Genomic DNA, 24424 nt, shown 5'->3' with positions numbered 1-24424 from the left:
ATCGTACCGAAAAGTTAATATAGTCAGGCGAGAAAACCCAAGTTTGAGGTGTAGGCAGACTCAATGACTAGCTACGTATGCTATGTCCACTGATAACCATACCTAAACATTTTAGCGTGTCACTTTTTTTTCATATTCAGGTAAAGATACTGTACAGAATTAGTACTGATTGTATAAAGTGCAACTATACTTTGTTAAATCTGAAAAATTTATGTAAAGATCATAAAAGCTTTGAAGTAGTATCTCTTTAAGAAAACAAGTTCTCATAATTGACATACAAGTTCAAACATTTCATATATGGCATATTAACAGAAACTAATTATAGTGAACAAATGAAAAATAGTAAATTATATGCAGCTCAATATTAAATCTTTGTAATGTAAGTAGACAAATAACCTCAGTGCTCAATAAAAGGTTCAAAATATGTGGGCTACAGATTATTACGTAAGTTTGGCATGTTTCCTGAAATACAATTGTAAATACTAAATGCAAGGCTACCACATGGTGACAAATGTGTTCTATACAAACTCACTTCCAATGCCACAGTATAAAGAATATCATGAAATGTGTGTGTTGATCGAGAGCATACAAAATATGAGACATATAGTCGTCAGTGAATGACATACTGAAATATTCTAAGACATTAAGACTGACATATTTAAAAATGTTACAATTAATCATAGATCCCAGTGTCGATGTGTACATAGCACAGAAACATTCAGATTGTTACAATGTAATTCGCTCGCCAACTACATTATACTCCCTTTTGAAAACAGTTTTCACAGTAAATGTAAGCAGTAATAAATAGACAAAAACAAATGTTCACTGAGAGAATTTCATTCCACAACTTCGCAAGGTTAGGAAATTCATCTCACATATACATCACATAATTCAGCAATACAGGAAAAATCCTTCTAAAACCATTCATGGTCATTACTTAAAGATACATCTACATATGCACTCTCTTCTCCAAATAGATGAAAAGAAAATATGTTATCTGCAAATGCTGGTGTTTCATACCGGTAAGGTTTCGTGTTTTCTGGAGTTTACTATGTATATAGCAGATATTATTGCTATCTCAAATTGTAATTCATGTTACTTCCATAATCGAGTTCATAATACATATCCTCAGTAGCCAAAACTTTAATAATACTGTCCTCTTAGAAAATTTTTCATGACGAAAATAAACCTCTCTTGAAAATATCACTGTGACTCTACATTCGAACAAAGTGGGCATGACCAGAAACTCCACATTGCTATATTTAAAGAGAAGACATTCCTTATATTGTCTTGTATCACAAATAGCAGAAATAAATGATTCCTCTCTAAATCTTATATAAAATATAATGTGTATCCTCAGAACTACATATTTCATTAACCTTCAACATAATACACTTCACATAATATACCACAATTGCACCGTAATATACCGTAGTTGCACCATAATAAACCATAATAACATCATAAGCTCAGCATCGCAAGCCCTAAACAAAATTCTTGATCCTATAGCATGTGCATATCGCACAGTATTCCATAGATTCATCATGTGTACGCATACAACTCTGAAATGGTCAGTCTTTAAGACACTTCTTAAACAGCAGAACAGGCATCAGTCTGGAATGCCCATCAGAAATAACTTTCTCGGTCTAGGACCACCGAAACACAATCTCTTATCAAAAATGAAGTCAGCAATTATCTACACTCTCAAAATTCTTGACCTACTTCCCAAGAATGTACCTACAGAAAATGTCTTCTCATGCACTTTCCTCATAAATAAAACTGTATTCTCTCTGATAAAGGTAGAGCAAGAATTCGTAAGTGACTAAAGGTCACATGTTACATGTGCAAATTATCTTCCTCAAAAAACAAATGATTATCTAGGAACCTAAAAATCAATTCTACTTTGGTATACCAAAATCTCAAACAAAAAAAAGTAATGAAATGAGGTAATAGTACAAAGTTTCAGTCAGATACTATTCCGTATCATCATAGTGCAAATATAAATGCAAAATACCCGCCTACTTTCACTGCGTTCTCACCTTATCAGACTATGCTTACCAATTCAAGGTACTTTTCTTCAGTCAACACAAATTTTAGACAGTCACTGTTGATTAAAACTGCGTATTACGTAAATTGACAATAAAATATGGATTAAGAGATATACAGATTAGCTGAGTGTATGATACAGTGCCGAAAGCTAAAAAAAAATTCACTGCTACATGTGGGGCACCTGTGCTCGCCACATCATATGTTCACCGAAGAGTAGTAAACCCCCTGGGGCATTATTCCTTGTATACTTTGATGTTTGACACATGATGAAGCTCCCACGATCTTTGGGTTCGTATTGTTTTAAGTTCAACAGTATTTGCATATGCGACTTCGCCTACCTGAAAAGATCTTCATACCCCAAGAAAAACTAGCTAGTTAAAGACTTTCCTTTATGGGAGAAACATTGTGATTAAATCAATACTGTCTGACCTACCTGTAAGTTTTTGATGTTCACTCGTGGGTTTAGAAAGTCTTTCCTTTTTTCTGCAGTTTACTTGATGTTTCCAATGCTAAATTGATTACTGTATGCTGTATGAAACGTTATTGTGTAGGGAAGGCTATTAATTGTTTTATACGATCTGTTGGTTGTTTGTACTACAGTACAAGGATTGAAGGAAAGTTGTAGAATCGTTTGGTACTTCGTTAATTATCGTCTGAAAATCAGACAAGTGCAAATCCCAGCTTCTGTGTTGATGATAGCAATACAGTCTGAAAAGCTTACCTGATTCTTTCATAATGCGTTCAGAAGGGTTACAGACTGGCATAAAACGTGATATAAATTTTGGTTTAATTTTAGCATGTCTCAAAGTTTTTAGCCACGTATTCAACAAATTTGTGGGTGATTGTCAGAAATTACTTTGTCAGTATGCTCTACTTCTTTCCAAAAATTCTTTCCGAATGCTATAGAAAAAGATTCTGCAGCTGCTTTCCGTAAAATTGTGATCACACAAATTTAGCGGTAAGCTCAACGGCTACATAAACAAATGAGTGACAACGTCAGATCGCGCAAATGGACCGAAAATGTCAACGGCAACTAGTTCCCCTAGTTTCGCGGGAAGGAACGGAATTAGTGGTGTTCTGTATGTAACGGTATGTGGTTTGGCCTTTTGTCACAGTTTCGATTTTGATGAGACTGTGCTCAGAACTCGGTTTTGTTCTGTCAGCAAATTTTCAGTGATAAAAATGTCGTCAACATAAGTGGTGATCCTGCCATTGAAATACTTTTGCATGATAGTATTCACACCTCGGATAAAAGTAACTGATGAAACACTGAAATCAAATGATTATTTTCGAAATTGGTCGCAGTTTCCTAAACAGAGGAAAGCTTTGTACAACCTGCGTTCTGGAAGTAGTTCGCTTTGACAAATGCTAGCTCGAAAATCTAAAGAAGACACTACCTTACCCCATGAAATTTCTGTAATAATTCGTGTAGTGTTTGTGACCGGTCTGTTTCAGGATGTATTGTAGTGTTGATGTGTCTGGAACCGAGAACAAGTCAAATGGAATCACCCTTCTTTTCAGCAACGTGTAATGGGCTCTTGTACGAACTCACAGCATGCTCGATTTCTTCCTGATGTAGTACCGACTCTATCTACTGTTTGACCCGTTCTCTGTGTGTCAACGGAATAATGTAAGGTGGTACAAAAATTTATTATGTTACTTACGTTTTAATTCATAAAGAAAACTAGATATGATTCTGGTTTTGTGAAACACACTTCAGAACTTGATATGAAACTTCTGAATAATTCAAATGTATCAGCACCAGAATTTACATAATCTCTTTGTATTTCCTTTCTAATTAACTGCTTTGCACTAACAGATTTTTCTGTTCACAGTGAAATGTTGCTATGTCGTTAAGGTAACCGTCAGAAAAATTCAGTGAGTGTTGCGCCTCGACCGGCAGGAGAAAACGCAAGTAGTTCACATCTTTATCTTCCTTTGTCAACCATCTTTGAAATTCAACTGTTAGTGTTGCATTATTTAATTATAACGTTTCTTCAGCATTGCAAAAATTTAAAATCGCTTTCTACTGACATAGAAACTCTACAACCTAAATTACTTCTGTTGACAAAAGAGGAATGATCAGCAAATTCACAGAAAACTTGTGTTTCTGACACATGAAAATTAACTAAGTCTGTTTATAGTTGTTGATCGTGGCAAATTTGAGCAAACGGATAACTGAGAAATTTATTAAACAATGTTGACTAATCACATTAACAGGGCTACCACAATCAAGAACAGCAGAAAGTGAAAAGCCATTATAATTGGATGTACAATTGTACACTCCTGGAAATTGAAATAAGAACACCGTGAATTCATTGTCACAGGAAGGGGAAACTTTATTGACACATTCCTGGGGTCAGATACATCACATGATCACACTGACAGAACCACAGGCACATAGACACAGGCAACAGAGCATGCACAATGTCGGCACTAGTATAGTGTATATCCACCTTTCGCAGCAATGCAGGCTGCTATTCTCCCATGGAGACGATCGTAGAGATGCTGGATGTAGTCCTGTGGAACGGCTTGCCATGCCATTTCCACCTGGCGCCTCAGTTGGACCAGCGTTCGTGCTGGACGTGCAGACCGCGTGAGACGACGCTTCATCCAGTCCCAAACATGCTCAATGGGGGACAGATCCGGAGATCTTGCTGGCCAGGGTAGTTGACTTACACCTTGTAGAGCACGTTGGGTGGCACGGGATACATGCGGACGTGCATTGTCCTGTTGGAACAGAAAGTTCCCTTGCCGGTCTAGGAATGGTAGAACGATTGGTTCGATGACGGTTTGGATGTACCGTGCACTATTCAGTGTCCCCTCGACGATCACCAGTGGTGTACGGCCAGTGTAGGAGATCGCTCCCCACACCATGATGCCGGGTGTTGGCCCTGTGTGCCTCGGTCGTATGCAGTCCTCATTGTGGCGCTCACCTGCACGGCGCCAAACACGCATACGACCATCATTGGCACCAAGGCAGAAGCGACTCTCATCGCTGAAGACGACACGTCTCCATTCGTCCCTCCATTCACGCCTGTCGCGACACCACTGGAGGCGGGCTGCACGATGTTGGGGCGTGAGCGGAAGACGGCCTAACGGTGTGCGGGACCGTGGCCCAGCTTCATGGAGACGGTTGCGAATGGTCCTCGCCGATACCCCAGGAGCAACAGTGTCCCTAATTTGCTGGGAAGTGGCGGTGCGGTCCCCTACGGCTCTGCGTAGGATCCTACGGTCTTGGCGTGCATCCGTGCGTCGCTGCGGTCCGGTCCCAGGTCGACGGGCACGTGGACCTTCCGCCGACCACTGGCGACAACATCGATGTACTGTGGAGACCTCACGCCCCACGTGTTGAGCAATTCGGCGGTACGTCCACCCGGTCTCCCACATGCCCACTACACGCCCTCGCTCAAATTCCGTCAACTGCACATACGGTTCACGTCCACGCTGTCGCGGCATGCTACCAGTGTTAAAGACTGCGATGGAGCTCCGTATGCCACGGCAACCTGGCTGACACTGACGGCGGCGGTGCACAAATGCTGCGCAGCTAGCGCCATTCGACGGCCAACACCGCGGTTCCTGGTGTGTCCGCTGTGCCGTGCGTGTGATCATTGCTTGTACAGCCCTCTCGCAGTGTCCGGAGCAAGTATGGTGGGTCTGACACACCGGTGTCAATGTGTTCTTTTTTCCATTTCCAGGAGTGTATTTCAAAGGTCATAATTTTCTTGTAACAATGTGTCTCTTATGTCACCAAAACCTACAAAGTGAGTATGGTTCGTATGTAGACTGTCAGCAACTGCCACGATTCGTTTGCAGTCGTGGCTGCAAGTAATTATTGTGTCGGTTTGTTTTGCCTCAAGTTGTAGCCAGCGTTGGGCGGTGTGATTTCTACAGTCACACGATGCCCAGAATCTGAAGTTCTACCATCACATCGATTTTGAGTTGTTCTGTCATCGTAATTATTTCGTCTTACTTAACTGTTATTAGTATTATTGTCACGTGGGCTCGATGACCTGATTTGTACAACCTGAGCACGGCGTTCGGAACCACAACTTGAGCGGTCACGCCAGTTTCGATTTATTCTGTCATTATTACTGCGTCTGAAATTGTCTTGATTGCCAAAATGTCTATGCACGCGCGATTCACGGTCTCTATTCCAGTACTGATATTTCCGATGGTCACGAGATTTATTTCTCTGTAATCCGTGTTGTAGGTCTGACGTGTCACATCACCCTCTCTTTGTTACGTCTCTCATGATACCATCCACGCGAATTCCATCTACGTTTTCCGTGACGCCGCGGACGGTTGTTTTCCCAAAACTGATTAACTATTATTTCTGTGTGAATGATCAGAATTGTAAAATTAAAGCTCTTGCAAAAGTGCCTGGAAAGCTTGCAAGTCACCTTTACAATGTTCTGTCAAAACTATGTGCCGCAGGCAGACTAGTACCGACGAACTGTGCGGATTAGCTAAACATCGTTGCATGCGCATTATGTTTTCAGAGTACTGCACAGGAATTCAGAAATTCGATTGTTCAAGATTTTGCATCATAATGATGTTATGTTTCACGCGATCTTGAGTTGTTTCAGACCAGCAAGCGGCCAAGAATGCTCCGTGAAAATCATTGTAGGTGTGACATACATGGGCTATCGACCTTATTCTTGTCGCAGATTCTCCTTCGAGATAACTGCAAATGAAACGAAGTGGGCAATTAGCCATGTTGATGGCATATAATAGTGAAATTGTGTAATTACTGACATTACGACCAATTTTAAATTTCCTTACTGTGAGAAAATGTTTGTAAGTAAAACCTTCATTTGTTTGAACGGATGTTTTCTCTCATATCATAACTCGCATTCCAGTCGTTGTGTCCTGCAAATATACCACGTTCACAAGAGAAGTGGTCAAGATTCCAAAAATTAGTCCGTTCATTGTGATTTCCAACATGACAATTACCGAATCTTCTGTTATCGTCACCGCGACCGATCCTTTCATTGATACTGCCAAGCTGTTCCATTATCCTTTGCACGTCACGTTTATTTTGTTGATTAATTGTCAGCTGCCCGTCTTTAAAACTTCAGAGACTGAAATTCCTCGGTAATGGCGTACGGAACCTTCTCACTGACGTCTGGTCTTTTATGTGAATCATTGTTCGTTTGCTTCACTCTCTCGGTTAATTCTTCAACTCGTTTTGTAGCTGTCATCCATTGATTTCGCGTCTTTGAATCTTCAGTGTTAATCTGTAACTGTAATGTCTCGAAGTTTTGCTCCAATTACTTTATTTGCAATTCCTGTTGTGAGGTCTGTTGTCTCAACTGAGTAATGTCAGCAGACTGCATATGACCAAGGTTGGACTGAAGATTATTAGTATCAGCCACGAGCTCCTAGCGTACCTGCCTCTTCAGCCGTTCTGTGGTTTCATCGAATTTAGGATTGAAATTTTCATTAATGTCATCCCATAACAATTTGAAATTCTCTTTCCACAGCTTGAAATTTTGTTCCTGTCTGTGACTAGATTCTTTGATTTCTCCACCAAATTCATCATTAGAATTTCTAATCTCACCAAGTTGATCTTGTATTAATTGTGTAACATTTTTACTGAAAGATGGGAAGACAAATTTACTTTGTTCATTAGAAGCAGAAGTAATACTGTACCTCTCATAACAAAATCAGATTGTGTTACTGTATTTTGGCGCTGTAAAATTGATGTTGTACCCTGCATTTCATCACGCATTGTTGGCATATAGTACCCTACATTCTGCTTATTCACCGTATTTTTCGAAAGTTCCATGACTTCATCATCCAGAGAAGAGTTTTCTACACTACGTCCCAGATTTTCCAGAACTTAGTTTGGAGCTGCTTCTACAGTCTTGTCAATTCCTGCCTGTGCTCTAATTTTCATTGGCGTTGCAACAAAGAATTTGACACAAAAATGCAAAATAAATGTCTTAACACAAAACAATTAACCTCACTGTTGCGAAAGAAACAAACAAATTCTGAACCAGAAAATTGCTGCAATAAAAATGTTCAGTTAATATGGATCAGCGAGCATGCAGCAAAATTGCTATGCAAAAACTACTGACCGACTACTATTGCATTAACTTTTGCAGATGCAGTAGCAGTTCGAACCATCTCTAACTGCGGAATCATCCAACACAACGAAATCCTGGCAGACAGGTCGCCAGGTGAAAGTTTTATCATAAATTTTTTTAATTATTTTTAGCCTGTTGAAAACACACACGGAAATGTTGAAATCTCTATCTCTCACAAGATTAGCGTTATCATAAAATCTGATATGTGACCATACAACTTGTATTATGGAAACTCTTGTTGCATCATTTCAGCATTCAAACAGTTTTTGGAACATGTGGGTATTCTGATAGAGAACAAAATAAAAAAGAAAAAAAAAGAAATACGTTACTCTTTCTCTTGAACGTGATTGCAATTTTTAAAATATTCTCTAACATCTGCCAACAATTAACACTTTAATGCTCCAGCACCCAATAGACAACTTACATCGTATTGTCGCTGCAACTGCGCGAATATTATGGTTCCAGTAACGAGCTAAAACAATTCAAAAGAAGTACTGCGACTCATTCAGAGTCCAATGCATCGTCACAGCTACTGACGCAACTACTGTCTTTTCCTTTATAGAACGATCAGGAGGGGTTTGGTCAACAAACCTTGAGAAGTGTAAATATATGAAAGGAACGAATAAAAAATTTTAATTTAGTGTATTCTGAAGTGACGATTCAAACACTGACAAACTTTGCTCGAACCTTTCTTTTTCTTCGGTAGTTTGAGTTTGATTAGCCGTAACTTTACTTATTTCACATGTCTTTAATGAATAATCATATAACTGGTCACAACAAATATAGCATTATTACTTTCAATGTATGCATTCAGAAATGTGGCAAAATCCACCAGGGGCACAAACAAGCAACAGCTACGCGCAGCACAAAACACGGATTACGAAAAATCCTCCATTAATGCAAAAAAAACTCTTCTGTCGCTACAAGCTCTGTCGAGGAAAGCTACTACCACTCCCGTAGAGCGGCTTCTCTCCATGCAACACGCGATAATATTATCTCTGACTCAGAGTTTGTGTACGCACAAACCGGCAGAATCAATAACCAACTTTCCAGAAATGATAGGAACGTCCAGCTTTCAACAAACTCCTGAATGTGGAGCATCCACATCCCTTCATTAACGTAGTCGTACGCCTCCTTCCATGGGCGACCTGCAGTCCCGATCAACGGCCACCTCATGCGCACCATTCCCATCGCACGTTCGATGCGGCAGAGACGTTCATTATCGACAATACTGTGGCACTGGCTGGTGAACCTCTGTTAGGCTGGCCTCATCAGAAGATTAAAGGAGTGATGTTCCGTGGAGATACATTTCGATGTACAGCCCACGCCAACGACCTGTTGGTTGTGCTCCAAAATTACAGCTGTGTCACCAGTGCACTAATGTGGCCTCAGATAGCGTCATTAATGTCAAAAAATGAGAACTCCGTCCAGCGTATGTTGCCCCCCCCCCAATCCCACACCCCCATTGAATTGCGACGCAATGAAGTGCCTGGTCATTGAATTCGATAGCGTAATACGCAGCGGGGTGGCCCTTAACTGTCGGCACCTTCTCTAGCACATCAGGGTCCAAATCGTCGACCAGCGATGTCGAGCTTTGGGCATCATTCAACGAACACACTTTTGCAATACCTACTTGGCTTCCTGTCTCCCCCACCTGTCCCAGGTCTTATCTACGCCAGCTGCGACTAAGAAGCTTTTGTTAGCAGCCTTCGTATCTTTCTTCACCACCGACGTGTCGACGACGATCAATTACGGATCTACTATCCTCCTCCCTGATCAAGGGGCACGGGCTCGTTCATATCCACGACAGGGCGGTCGCCCTTTTCCTGAACTACTCAAGCTGCTGGCGACCTAACCGCAAACTCCTACGGGCCTCCTCCAGGATCGAGCGAGCTGGCGCAGGAAGTATGTTACAGTACACTTGTTCACCCACTGCTTAAATACTGCTCAGCAGTGTGGGATCCGTACCAGATAGGGTTGATAGAAGACATAGAGAAGATCCTACGGAGAGCAGCGCGCTTCGTTACAGGATCATTTAGTAATCGCGAAAGCGTTACGGAGGTGATAGATAAACTCCAGTGGAAGACTCTGCAGGAGAGACGCTCAGTAGCTCGGTACGGGCTTTTGTTGAAGTTTCGCGAAGGGCACGGTCAACTTCTTTCCCCATCCTTCCCTAATACGTTGGGACGGATGACCTCAATCTTTTGTCCTCTCCCCGAAATTAACCAACCACCGAGGAGTCACGCAGTATATTGCTCCCTCCTACGTACATCTCGCTAAGAGACCATGAGGATAAAATCAGAGAGATTAGAGCCTACACAGAGCCATACTGACAATCCTTCTTTCCACGAACAATACGAGACTGGAATAGAATGGAGAACCGGTAGAGGTACTCAAGGTACCCTCCGCCACACACCGTCAGATGGCTTGTGGAGTATGGATGTAGATGTAGATGTAGATGGTTAGCACACTGGACTTGCTTCCGCGAGGACGATGGTTCAAACCTGCGTCCGGCAATCCAGATTTAAATTTTTCACTACTTCCGTAAATCACATGAAGCAAATGCCGGGATGGTCCTTTAAAAGGGCACGGTCAACTTCCATCCCCATCCTTCGCTAATACGTTGGGCGGATGACCTGAATGTTTTGTCCTCTCCCCGAAATTAACCAACCAACCTACATCCTCCTGGAATCGTTTATGCCACCTCCTCTATCAACCCCGGTAACGACACGAAACGTCCTCCCTCGTTAAATCTTCTTAGTAGTTTTTACGTCGAATTTATATATTTTAGCCTCGTCATGCCAGCTACGCGTCATATGACGACGCGGAATGTTTATGTGTCCACCAAAGTGATTGGCCTCGAACTTCATAGAAGCGAAACACACATACACCAGATGGAAGGTCGTGTGGAAACAGAGGCGGACACAAATGGAGGGAGGGGAGGGGACGCATTGCCACCCTCGCTGCCCACGTCAGTCAGCCCGCACTCTATTCGTTCGTTTCTTTCGTCAGTCGACTCGACTGCATCGAGTTATCGAGTAGTTGTACATTCCCATATAGCACGCGCGTCAGCGCCATCTTATTTTATACGTTTCTGTCTGACATATAGATAGCTAACTCATACCTACGAGAAAAGTCGCGGCCATTCTTTTTTGCCAAGAAGAATAGACGCATAGAATTCGGCATTTGTAACTTTTTTATGTCATTTTCTTGTATATGTGTGTAACCAGTTTAAAGGTCACGGACAACTTCCCTCCCCTTCCTTCCCTTATAAGTCTCGTGTGAAAGTTCGCTCTCTTAATTACGCACAGCACGGAAATGTACCGAAGTTAGAGCGCCAGTATTTGTGGTGCAGAAAATATAGTTTCGTAGTTAAACAGAAACGAGCCCTTACGAGAGCTTGCTGCAATCCTTATGTGTTACTTGTAACATGATGACGTTTTTAATGAATTTTAACGATAGACTCGTTAAATAGTTTGATTGCAAATAAGGCAGCGAGAAAGTAAATTGACCGTTGTTTTTGAATCGTTTTGATTTGCTGGTGAAGACATTTGAAAATCAACGATCCCCTTTGCCAGTAAACTACTAAGACACGTCACTGTCTGATGCTGGCGTCTATGAACAAAAGGAAATTCTTTATAGAACTGAAGACAATTGTTTCTAACGATGTTCATGTGAGTCACTAGAACCCGCGCTAGTCCAGCAAGAATCAATATACAAGTTATCCGAAGTACGCCATCGCTTTATTTCCTTTCGATTTATCTGTTAAATGCAGACACGGCTGTCCACTAAGGATAGTTGTGTGCAAAGCATAACTCCATTATCCCGAACATAGAATACAATAATCCTTTATCCATTCCCATACTACCGCCTCTTTCTGCTGCCCTCCCATCTCTCTCACATTCTTGCTGCCCCTTTTTTCCCCTGTTGTACTACATTTAATAAAACATTACACATCCACATGTTGCTAAGCTAATACAAATGTAGTATTATTCTTTGGTGCTACGTAACTACCACGCCACGTAGCGCTCACGCTAGTTTAACTCTGTTATACGCCACCTCATTGCAATGATGTTTTTCAGATAACAGTTCCTCTATTCCACCGCCGTAACTGTTCTGCTGTTTATGTGTTTGTGCTGCTATCATAGTGTTGGATATTTTTCATGAACCTTCAAAATGATCTGAGGTAAGTGAATTATCAATCATGATCTCTAGTTACAGCTTGTGAAAATATTGCCAATTCCATGAAATATTTATTTTATACTCTCACGTAAGACTCCGTCCATTACCTCGATTTTGTATCACTATAGATTTATAATTAGGTTTGTAACTGTTGAACAGCGTCTCTTGCTTTTATGATACATATTTTAGAAAAATTACAATTGTTTCCCAGGCCAAAACAGTTCAGTAATGAAGAATAAAGAGTCTACATGTTCAACAAGCTATAGGAGGAAGTACTACTTTGAAAGCGTTACGGCAGCTAAGTATCTTCGTGCAACCAAAGTGATTGAAATGGAACTTGTTCAACTTGTTAACTGATGTAGAAAGTTGACGCTTATAACTTTAATATACATCTTCTCGTTCTTGATACACATTCCAACATCGAAAGAATGCAAAATATTAAGGATTCTCGTATGTTGTACTATCCTAAATTCCAAAACATTTTCGGACTTCGAATACGCAAAAGGAAAATGTTAGTTCTCAACAGAAGACGCTCAGTTAATTGTAATGCACTGACAGATAACTACAGCTATGCGAGAAATCGCTTTTGGGTGTGGTTCACTACTGAAATCGCTTCATGGTAATTACTGCAACATCGCTAACGCCCAGGTTCTCGTTCGGTCAGCTAATTGATTCTCACTCCAGCGTCCAGCAAACATGGACTGTAAATTAACTAGTCTGTGTGTTCACAAGATTATCGTCCAAATAAATTACTGTATTCGGCGTTTTACCCTGTGATATAGTGTGGCAGGGCTACTATGGCTAAGCCGGGATTTACGGACCTAATTAAATACAAAGCTTTCCGTACAAAATTTTCCTCTCTCTGTCCCTGCGAAAGAGGTCCGAGGCAATTTTGTACGTACGGTGTATTTTCTACATTTTCGGCGAAATAAACGGGGGATTACTTTCATAACAGGGGAACAGAGCAAGGTTTATCTATTTTTGTGAGCCAACGGCAAAAGCCTTTGTTCTATAATCACCAGAAAGGGGAGTTACAACCTTTTCTATTAGCTTTATTAGCACGAAAATCTCCATTCACTATGTTCTTACTAAACGATATGCCGCTATTAATGATTTAATGCCCGGTTGTCCGGGTACTATCTCAGTGGCCTTATTCTCACTTTAGTTAGATTTAAGTAGAACTCTATCAGGAAGACCATCTCCCTAATGTGCTTCAGGGAATCAAATTAAGTTTCTGTGCAGCTGCGGTAGACGCTGGTGTTTCAGTTATAAAGACCCCAAATGGCATGTCATTTTTCTCAAATGCTTAAGGTGTGAAACAGCTGCACGGTTTGGTTTAGTACACGTCTCAGTGACAAGCGATAATTCCTTCTTAACCTTTTGTTAAAAAAAAATTGAAAAATACTGCGACTGCCAGAAACGGAAATCGTAGAACGAAGGTCTTAATACAGTCTTACACGACAAATTCGTTGTTGGAAGGTTATACTGGAAGGCATGCGGTAGCTTATATCTGCTCAGAATGTTTCTCGTATTGATTGCTAACAGTTTAGACATAGAAGTAACAAGTGAACGAGACGTCTTGGGCCTTACTGAGGTCAAACTAGCATCAGACGCCTTATTGGCATGCATTAGCGTAATAGAAACGTTGAAAACCGGACGTCCATTTCCTTTTGTTTTTGGAAGTTGGCTACGGATTCTGCTTTTGCGTACATACACGAACTCTGAGTCTGAGATATTATTGTTGACGGTAGTCTGAAGCACAGCGGCACGGAGAAAAGCCGCGTCAGGAGAGGTCGTGTGATAGGAAGAAAAAAGGTCTAGTCCAAGGAAACTAGAGTAAAGTTTGTCAGCGTATGAATCTTCGATTTTAAGAATGCAGTAAATTAAAAAGAGACTTATAACACTATTCGCTAATAACTGAACCTTTAGTCCTGTCATGAGAAAAGCTAAGCGTTACACTAACGTGCCATGAAACACCCTAATGTTACCCTCTGAGAGGATTTCAAAGTTCGACCGTGCGTGTCTCTAATGATAAGGGGTATCGGACTATAATTTCGAATTTTGTGAAGTTAACAATAAAACCAAACGGGCATTCACCTTGATGGTTAACAAAAGTGGTAAAACTATAAGTGAATGAAAGAAAATGAACGGTCGCTGGCCTAATTAGGCACATTAACTTGGAAATATATATTTGAAACAATTGGATATTAGTTACTGATGTTACTTTTTTTGAGATTTCCCTTTGAATAGCAAATACGATACAAACTGACAATGTGCACTCTGTACTGTGTGTAGCAGCAGTCAACACTAACACAAACCAGTAAATTATGGGGTGCAAAACTGCTCCGAGCTCATACTAATGATGGCCACAATCAATAGCATTACTTAATCGAAATACTGAAACGTCATTGCATGAAGTGCAGAACTAATTTTGGACATAAGGGGCTTCTATCTTGACTGACATGAATAACACAAATAAAGATAAATAATATCTTAAATACACTGTTTAAGCTCCTCTACATACAGCAAATTTCACTAGTAACAATAAGAAATATTTTTTTCTTAATAGGAGGAGAATTTGGTGGGGACCCAAAAACTGGTATAGTTTCACTACCCAAGGTTCTTTGATTATTGCAAAAGTAAAAACTATCTCTAAAAGCTAATCATTCACTTAAATGACTTTCCTAGGTAATGTATGCAACACTGTGGTTAATTAATTTCAAAAGGAACCATTCATGATTGGTACCAAAACTACAGTATCTTAGAAAACGTGCATAACTTCACTTCTAATAGTACTACCACCAATCGGTTCATTAAAGACTTATATGTACTTGCACTTTAATCACCTGTGAAGCAAATATTCTTGGCAATAATAATTACCCAATCTTGCACTGCAATCCTACAAAACTACATTTTATAATAAACTAAGGATACCTTAGCAAAATCATATCGAACCTCACTTATATGGTTTTTAGCCTTTAAATAATTACAATTTTCACTATCCTGTTGATTGACCTTTAAAATTTTTGTTCTTAAACTTCCTACCTTAACAATTTCTCTTGGAGCAGTCCATAAACAAAGTATCCAAAATGTACTCTTACTTTTTTAAATTACTATTTTCACTTTAGACAAAATATCAGTTTTAAACACATGAATGCCAGAATTGTTCATTTAAATCAGGATACTCGGTTTTAGTAGCACTTAGGTGGGGACCCTGCGCAGGTTCGTTATCAGAATTGAAGTTCTGGTTTCGAACACGAATTGACGTTTTATGTGATTGTTATTGACACAACAGATAAATTAACAGGTCGATGCCAATATACATTACGTAACTGAATGCATGAAGTCTGTGAAGCAGTGGCGAAGATTAGTGGCAGGCGCTATGGCGGCTATCTGTACTCACGACTCTTGAGGCGCGAATTCTCTATAAAACCTCTTCTTAACGTCGGATTTTCAACATATTAGAGGCATTCCATTAACTTGTGAATGCAAAGCGATAGCCAGATCCATATCCAGGTCAAATCCCTTCTAATGCAGCTTCCAATTGCCTCTTTTAGCACCGTCGAGTAGTACCGTGCAAAAGCTAGCCGCACACTGCGTGCCGTTCACACAAAGGGGCCGCTAATTTCGACCACCAAACACACCTTTTACATCGCGCCATGCCACTTTCGTTAAGAAGAGACTTCTCTACAGTGTAATGTATTTGCAAAGACATTACACAACAAACACTTCACATAAATGTTTACATAAAACACTGATTCATCGAGTACCAAAACATGAATTTCTAGATATCCTTTTGCTTTCCTCATATATGCAATACGAAACTCTAATTTTTTGGCCATAGACAAAGGAGTTCAAACAACACAGAAGCTCACTATAAATTACAGATACAGAGTTACTTAAAATTAACCTACTCCTAATTGATGTAAGTGTTACACGTGCCCCATGTTTCATTGTAGTTTCTCGACAGGGATAGATCAATGAAACATCAATAACACATGAAAGCAGTGTTGGGCGACCAGAAAAAATTGCAAATACGTTACACACTTCACATAATTGTTTACGTAAAACACTGTTTCATCAGGTACCAAACCAATAATTTTTGTCATATTCAGAAAATGTATACTGTTCTATTCATTTGTCCATGTTGTTAAATACATATATAAGAATTAACATATTGCTTATATACACGGCTTACATTACGCAATATTTCCATCTGGATGATAAGATGTGTCAATATTTTTAATGCTTTCCTATCACATGACGGGTTCATACCTAATCTTATTGTATGATCATTAAGAAACTATGTTTTGTCTGCTTTAAACATTCATGCAGTTCATCACGAAGAAGTGACACTCAGTACACTACAAAAATTTTTCATCACTGCCCCTTCAATATTCTAGGCAGTCCTCCTTTATTTGCAACTTCAACGCTTGTCTGCCTATAGACAAATTTGGCAGTTCTCCTTTAATCTCAACTTCAACACGTTTCCGCCTATTGACTTATCTGGCACTGCTCCTGATAATACTGCAAGTATTCAATCAATACAGTCCTTATGGATGTCATAGCCTGGAGTTTACAGATAATTTCCATATCCAATTATGTTACACAGAATCTGAAACTTACAGATAAGTGTATAAGTGTCAGTAGTCTCATAACAGAAAAGTTTTCCAATCTAACGACACTTGAGAACACAACATCATGAACAGGAATATACAGAGTAAAGTACTATTTGATTAATTCCATATACACATTCTAATGTTGCCCCTTCTTACTCATTTCTGATTAAGTAAATTTTTAAAACTACAATGTTATGAACACCTAATGGCTTCTATGACTTAGGGTAAATAAGATAAAATGCGTTAGTTTTCAGAGTTCCTTGCTCTTCAAAGGCACCATTATACATATATTTGAACTTATAAATTTCTTGGTTTATTTTACTTGATTTTTCGTAAATTTATTACAAGAATAAAATCCCCAATTTTGAATTTGTTCACTTTAAAGCCATTATCATGCCTTTTAGATCTGGATTCCGCTTTTTGTTTCATTCTTTTTCTCACTAAGTCTTTTCCCTCCCTCAGATGTACTTCTACACAGGGTGGAAATTGTTAGGTTTCTTCGATCATATTTTTGCTGTTACGTTTAAGTAAAATTTCCTCACGTGTAAATCCAATAGTTTCGTGGTGGAGGGTATTCATTACAATTTCAAAATCTGCAATAAACCTGCCCCATTCCTTATGATTATGGTGGCAGTAAGTTCGAGACCATCTACGTAGTTCACACATATAGTGCCCCCCTGGACTGCTTGCAGGATGGTTTGCCAAATTATATTTCACTTGAATGCCGTTCTGTTCCGTCCCTTCCTTCGAGATTTTTTAAATAAATTGGGGTTCATTATCTGATTGTACTGCCTTTGGCTTTCCTATCGTATTGAAATATTCTGTCATTCTATTAAATACTGCTTGTGCAGTATCTTTCCTAATGGCAAAAAATTTGATAAACTTCGAAAATACTTCTAATACCACTAAAATGTAGGTATAATTTCCGGAAGTTTTCGGAAGAGGCCCATATAAATCCACTGACAATTAGTAAAGAATATCTTCCGGTACATTGTTTTGCTTGTTACCTTGGTTGATTCGATTTGTGACCTTTGCCCTCTGGCAAATATTGCTAGACCTAATTCGATCTGTTACTTTCTTTGTTGCACTGATATTTACTGTTATTATGTCAGAAATATAGATATAGTGGGAATTAGTGAAGTTCGGTGGCAGGAGGAACAAGACTTCTGGTCAGGTGACTACAGGGTTATAAACACAAAGTCAAATAGGGGGAATGCAGGAGTAGGTTTAATAATGAATAGGAAAATAGGAATGCGGGTAAGCTACTACAAACAGCATAGTGAACGCATTATTGTGGCCAAGATAGATACGAAGCCCACACCTACTACAGTAGTACAAGTTTATATGCCAACTAGCTCTGCAGATGACGAAGAAATTGAAGAAATGTATGATGAAATCAAAGAAATTATTCAGATAGTGAAGGGAGACGAAAATTTAATAGTCATGGGTGACTGGAATTCGAGTGTAGGAAAAGGGAGAGAAGGAAACGTAGTAGGTGAATATGGATTGGGGCTAAGAAATGAAAGAGGAAGCCGCCTGATAGAATTTTGCACAGAGCACAACTTAATCATAACTAACACTTGGTTTAAGAATCATGATAGAAGGTTGTGTACATGGAAGAACCCTGGAGATACTAAAAGGTATCAGATAGATTATATAATGGTAAGACAGAGATTTAGGAACCAGGTTTTAAATTGTAAGACATTTCCAGGGGCAGATGTGGACTCTGACCACAATCTATTGGTTATGACCTGTAGATTAAAACTGAAGAAACTGCAAAAAGGTGGGAATTTAAGGAGATGGGACCTGGATAAACTGAAAGAACCAGAGGTTGTACTGAGTTTCAGGGAGAGCATAAGGGAACAATTGAAAGGAATGGGGGAAAGAAATACAGTAGAAGAAGAATGGGTAGCTGTGAGGGATGAAGTAGTGAAGGCAGCAGAGGATCAAGTAGGTAAAAAGAAGAGGGTTAGTAGAAATCCTTGGGTAACAGAAGAAATATTGAATTTAATTGATGAAAGGAGAAAATATAAAAATGCAGTAAATGAAGCAGGCAAAAAGGAATACAAACGTCTCAAAAATGAGATCGACAGGAAGTGCAAAATGGCTAAGCAGGGATGGCTAGAGGACAAATGTAAGGATGTAGAGGCTTATCTCACTAGGGGTAAGATAGATACTGCCTACAGGAAAATTAAAGAGACCTTTGGAGATAAGAGAACCACATGTATGAACATCAAGAGCTCAGATGGAAACCCAGTTCTAAGCAAAGAAGGGAAAGCAGAAAGGTGGAAGGAGTATATAGAGGGTCTATACAAGAGCGACGCACTTGAGGACAATATTATGGAAATGGAAGAGGATGTAGATGAAGATGAAATGGGAGATAAGATACTGCGTGAAGAGTTTGACAGAGCACTGAAAGACCTGAGTCGAAACAAGGCCCCCGGAGTAGACAACATTCCATTGGAACTACTGACGGCCTTGGGAGAGCCAGTCCTGACAAAACTCTACCACCTGGTGAGCAAGATGTATGAAACAGGCGAAATACCCTCAGACTTCAAGAAGAATATAATAATTCCAATCCCAAAGAAAGCAGGTGTTGACAGATGTGAAAATTACCGAACAATCAGTTTAATAAGCCACAGCTGCAAAGTACTAACACGAATTCTTTACAGACGAATGGAAAAACTAGTAGAAGCCGACCTTGGGGAAGATCAGTTTGGATTCCGTAGAAATACTGGAACACGTGAGGCAATACTGACCTTACGACTTATCTTAGAAGAAAGATTAAGGAAAGGCAAACCTACGTTTCTAGCATTTGTAGACTTAGAGAAAGCTTTTGATAATGTTGACTGGAATACTCTCTTTCAAATTCTAAAGGTGGCAGGGGTAAAATACAGGGAGCGAAAGGCTATTTACAACTTGTACAGAAACCAGATGGCAGTTATAAGAGTCGAGGGACATGAAAGGGAAGCAGTGGTTGGGAAGGGAGTAAGGCAGGGTTGTAGCCTCTCCCCGATGTTATTCAATCTGTATATTGAGCAAGCAGTAAAGGAAACAAAAGAAAAATTCGGAGTAGGTATTAAAATTCATGGAGAAGAATTAAAAACCTTGAGGTTTGCCGATGACATTGTAATTCTGTCAGAGACAGCAAAGGACCTGGAAGAGCAGTTGAACGGAATGGACAATGTCTTAAAAGGAGGATATAAGATGAACATCAACAAAAGCAAAACGAGGATAATGGAATGAAGTCGAATTAAGTCGGGTGATGCTGAGGGAATTAGATTAGGAAATGAGGCACTTAAAGTAGTAAAGGAGTTTTGCTATTTGGGGAGCAAAATAACCGATGATGGTCGAAGTAGAGAGGATATAAAATGTAGACTGGCAATGGCAAGGAAAGCGTTTCTGAAGAAGAGAAATTTGTTAACATCGAGTATAGATTTAAGTGTCAGGAAGTCGTTCCTGAAAGTACTTGTATGGAGTGTAGCCATGTATGGAAGTGAAACATGGACGGTAAATAGTTTGGACAGGAAGAGAATAGAAGCTTTCGAAATGTGGTGCTACAGAAGAATGCTGAAGATTAGATGGGTAGATCACATAACTAATGAGGAAGTATTGAATAGGATTGGTGAGAAGAGAAGTTTGTGGCACAACTTGACCAGAAGAAGGGATCGGTTGGTAGGACATGTTCTGAGGCATCAAGGGATCACCAATTTAGTTTTGGAGGGCAGCGTGGAGGGTAAAAATCGTAGGGGGAGACCAAGAGATGAATACACTAAGCAGATTCAGAAGGATGTAGGTTGCAGTAGGTACTGGGAGATGAAGAAGCTTGCACAGGATAGAGTAGGATGGAGAGCTGCATCAAACCAGTCTCAGGACTGAAGACCACAACAACAACAACATGTCAGAAATGATTTCGATAAACTTTTTTGGACCACAGTGAGTTAAGGCGAGGTGAAAATAGCTATTTACTTTGGTCTCAAATTGAGATGGGCAACACATTTTCCACTCCTCTCTACTCACATCTTTTGGTTTGTATAGAATAACCTTGAAGAACTTATAATACTTAATAATTTGAGAATTTTTTATTATTGAAATTTACTTTAACTGACTTCCAGACTACTTCTACATTTTGATAGTACTGCATGTTTTTGCAAATCTGTTCGATTTTCTTTTCCCCTGCATCTTTTCGATGAACCTCATATTGAAAGTACCATTTTCATTATCTTCCTTTGGCACACTGTCTATCCTTGCAGGTAGTCTGGCTAGAGCATCTGCTACATCATTGTCAATTCCTTTAACATAAAAATTTCGTAGTCAAACTGCTTGGGGTACAGTGCCCATCGGCTTAATCTGCCGGTAAATAAGTGGCAGTCTTTAAGAAACGTCACCGCTTTATGATCAGTATGTATAATTGTTTTATGCTCCCGCAAATCATTTTGATCCTTTCCAAACATTTTATGATGGCTAGAGCTTCCTATTCTGAAATGGTGTAATTTCTTTCGTACTTACTCAGAGTTCGACTAGCGAAAGCTATTATCCTATGTTTTGATTCTACTGTATCTATGTTTTCTTGAAAAATTTCTGTGTCGATTCCGTAAGTACTGCTATGAATACTCATATGAAATGGTTCACTCAAAACATGGCGATGGAAGATATTGTTCCTTATTAATTCATTTTTAAACTTTTCGAAATCTTGTTGAGTGCAGTTGAGTGCACTGTTTCTCTTAAGTAACCCATTTAAATGAGGACCATTAGATGCTTTCCCCTTCGCGAGTTTGCGGTAAAATCTGCAGAGACCGAGATACGCTTTTAATTGCTTTCGGTTCTTAGGTGGTGGGTATTTTTAAATGGCATTTGCCTTATCTGGGCTCTTTCCAATGGTAATAATATGTTCCAAGAATTTTATTTCCTGTTTTACGAATTCGCTTTCCTTCCGTTTTAGTGTCTTTTGCGTGAACAGTAGAAAAGATTTTGCCTGATAATTCGCTGTGTTCTTTCCAATTTTCCATGGCGATCAACAGATCGTCCACGTACATGGTCAATCGGGCACTTACTTCCTTTCCCAACACAGAAACTAAAGTCTTACAAAAGACTGAGATGGAAGTATTAAGACTAAAGGGAACCACTTGGTATTGATAACATTTTCCCACAAACAGAAATGCGGTATACTTTCGATACTCTTTGTGCAGTGGAATTCGCCAATGCCTCACGTGAGAGCTAAGCTAGTGAAATAATGCAAATTGTGGAACTTTTGCAACAGTTCGTCCGAATTATCTGGACGATCTACTTCTCTTTTTACAACCTTGTTTAGTGTTTGTGCATCGATTACTACTCGCACGCCTCCATCTGTCTTTTTTACAATAATGAGAGGGCTATTACACTCACTATTGCTCCTTTCGACAATTCCCCATTCAATCATTTTGTCGATTTCCGCCTGCAAGGCTTCTCTTTTAGCTGGAGGTACTGGATAAGGTCTCTCGAATAATGGTTCATGTTCTATGGCTTCAATATGGTATTCAAAATTCTTTACTATTGCTAGTTTGCTGAAAACACTCCATGATTGTCAGTCTGAAAGTTTAACAGATCTGACTTCAGTTCCTGTACCTCTTTAATAATTTGTTTAAAATTTTCTACTTTTAGGCCATCAACCATTACGTTCTTTACATGGTATATTTCATTTAAATGGGACAGACCATCATTCTCAGGGTCTAATTCTAAGAGCAATGAATCAATTTTCGTGTACTGTGAAATTTCGTCCTCCTCAAATTCAACTTCCAAAATACCAGAATTATTATTAATTTTCACAGTCCCACTACCGCAATCAATGAATACTTTTTCTTATCTAACGAATCGACACTTAAAATCATCTCAGTATTCAATTCAGGCACCACCAGGAAGTCGTATTAACATTTTCGCTCATTAATTTCAAATTCCACCAACACTTGTTTTTGAATGGGCTTGTTGGATTTTAAAGTTGTCCCTACAATTTTCACACCATTTGCTGACATCATAGCTAACCAAGGTTTATTGGAAATCATAACTAACCAAGGTTTATTGGAATTGTGTTCAAAGAAAGATAGTGAAATGGCACAATTTTGGGATCCAGTGTCTAAAAGTACTTGCAATTTAATGCCGTAAATTTCGACCGGGATGGTTTTTTGCTTGATCGCAATATTTTCTGAATTTTCTCGTTCCTCTGATAACAAATCTTGTACGACCAGGAGATTGCTCCAAGGTACGTTATTTACTGGCGAGGCACATACGTCTGGGGGCTTCTTCGGTTTCCTGATTTCGACGTCTTTCACGACTCTAATCATTTCTTGCCCCGGTATCGTATCAGCTGCTGGCTCTTTCTTTTTCGGTTCGGTATTTCCTGCCGCATTTTGTTTGGATAAGACTTCATTTTGCTTTGCAGAGACATTTTCCATTATATTTTGTTCCCTTTCCTTCATTTCTACATATTCCTCATCTGAACTATCATTTATTTCATATTCACTGTCTGTACAGTTACAGACTAACACTGAGGTTTCAATGACGCAAAAGTCAGTTGATGGCAGTTGAAAAACGAGTCGAAGATTTTCCGAGAGAGTGACGCAAACGAACAATGATTCAGATAAAATATCTGACGATACTCTATAACACTACCGTCAGCTACTGTTATACCATAATCTCAAAACTGGAGGCAATTTGCTAAACAGGATTATTTTGTTGGATTAATAATGGTATAAAGCCACAGAACAGTGTTACCCTCTGAGAGGAATTTTGCTAGGTTGACCGTGCTGTACGTAACGGAGGTGGCTTATCGGAAGTGAAAGTCAGAATTACGTGAATATTTGAACAGTAACAAACAAAATTTTGCCTAGCTATACTGTTTATAGAATAAGGAAAACGGTCGCCAGCCTAATTAGGCAAGATAAGGATTAACGTTCTCGTTTAACAAAGTAGGTATAAGTAACTATAACGGATCAACACAACCTATACTTTGTCACACGCGAGTGCAGTGAACTCTGACGCATACATATGTTTACGGTAAGATTGGAACTAACAGAGCAGCAGAAACAATTTACAAAATTATAACAGATGCCGAAACACACTATTACTTTCAGGGCTTACACAAAGTGAATGGTCTTTATAACATTACTATTAATATCCACTTCTAATACACAAGAGAGACAAACACTTAGCAAACATGAGTATACAACGTTTCAAAACTGCAGCTTTCTCACTTTTACTACAGCGAAACACAATGTTGACAAAATTGCAAGAAACTGACTCACTTTTTCGAATTTACTACAGACAACAATGTGCTCATTTACTTTATAAGCCTCAGTCTTAAGAACTTTTAATTTTGAAGTTAGCAACAGCACTTTAATAAGCAGTTTTAATAGGAATATTTTCAGCAAACAACATTTACTTTAACTCACTCTCTTGCCACCTTAACTTTAACTTTCTTTTTACTATGTTGAAGAGGCATTAATGAGC

Source organism: Schistocerca cancellata, chromosome 6 (genome assembly GCF_023864275.1).
Source record: "Schistocerca cancellata isolate TAMUIC-IGC-003103 chromosome 6, iqSchCanc2.1, whole genome shotgun sequence".
NCBI classification, from domain to species: domain Eukaryota; kingdom Metazoa; phylum Arthropoda; class Insecta; order Orthoptera; family Acrididae; genus Schistocerca; species Schistocerca cancellata.
This window is presented reverse-complemented; position numbering follows the sequence as displayed.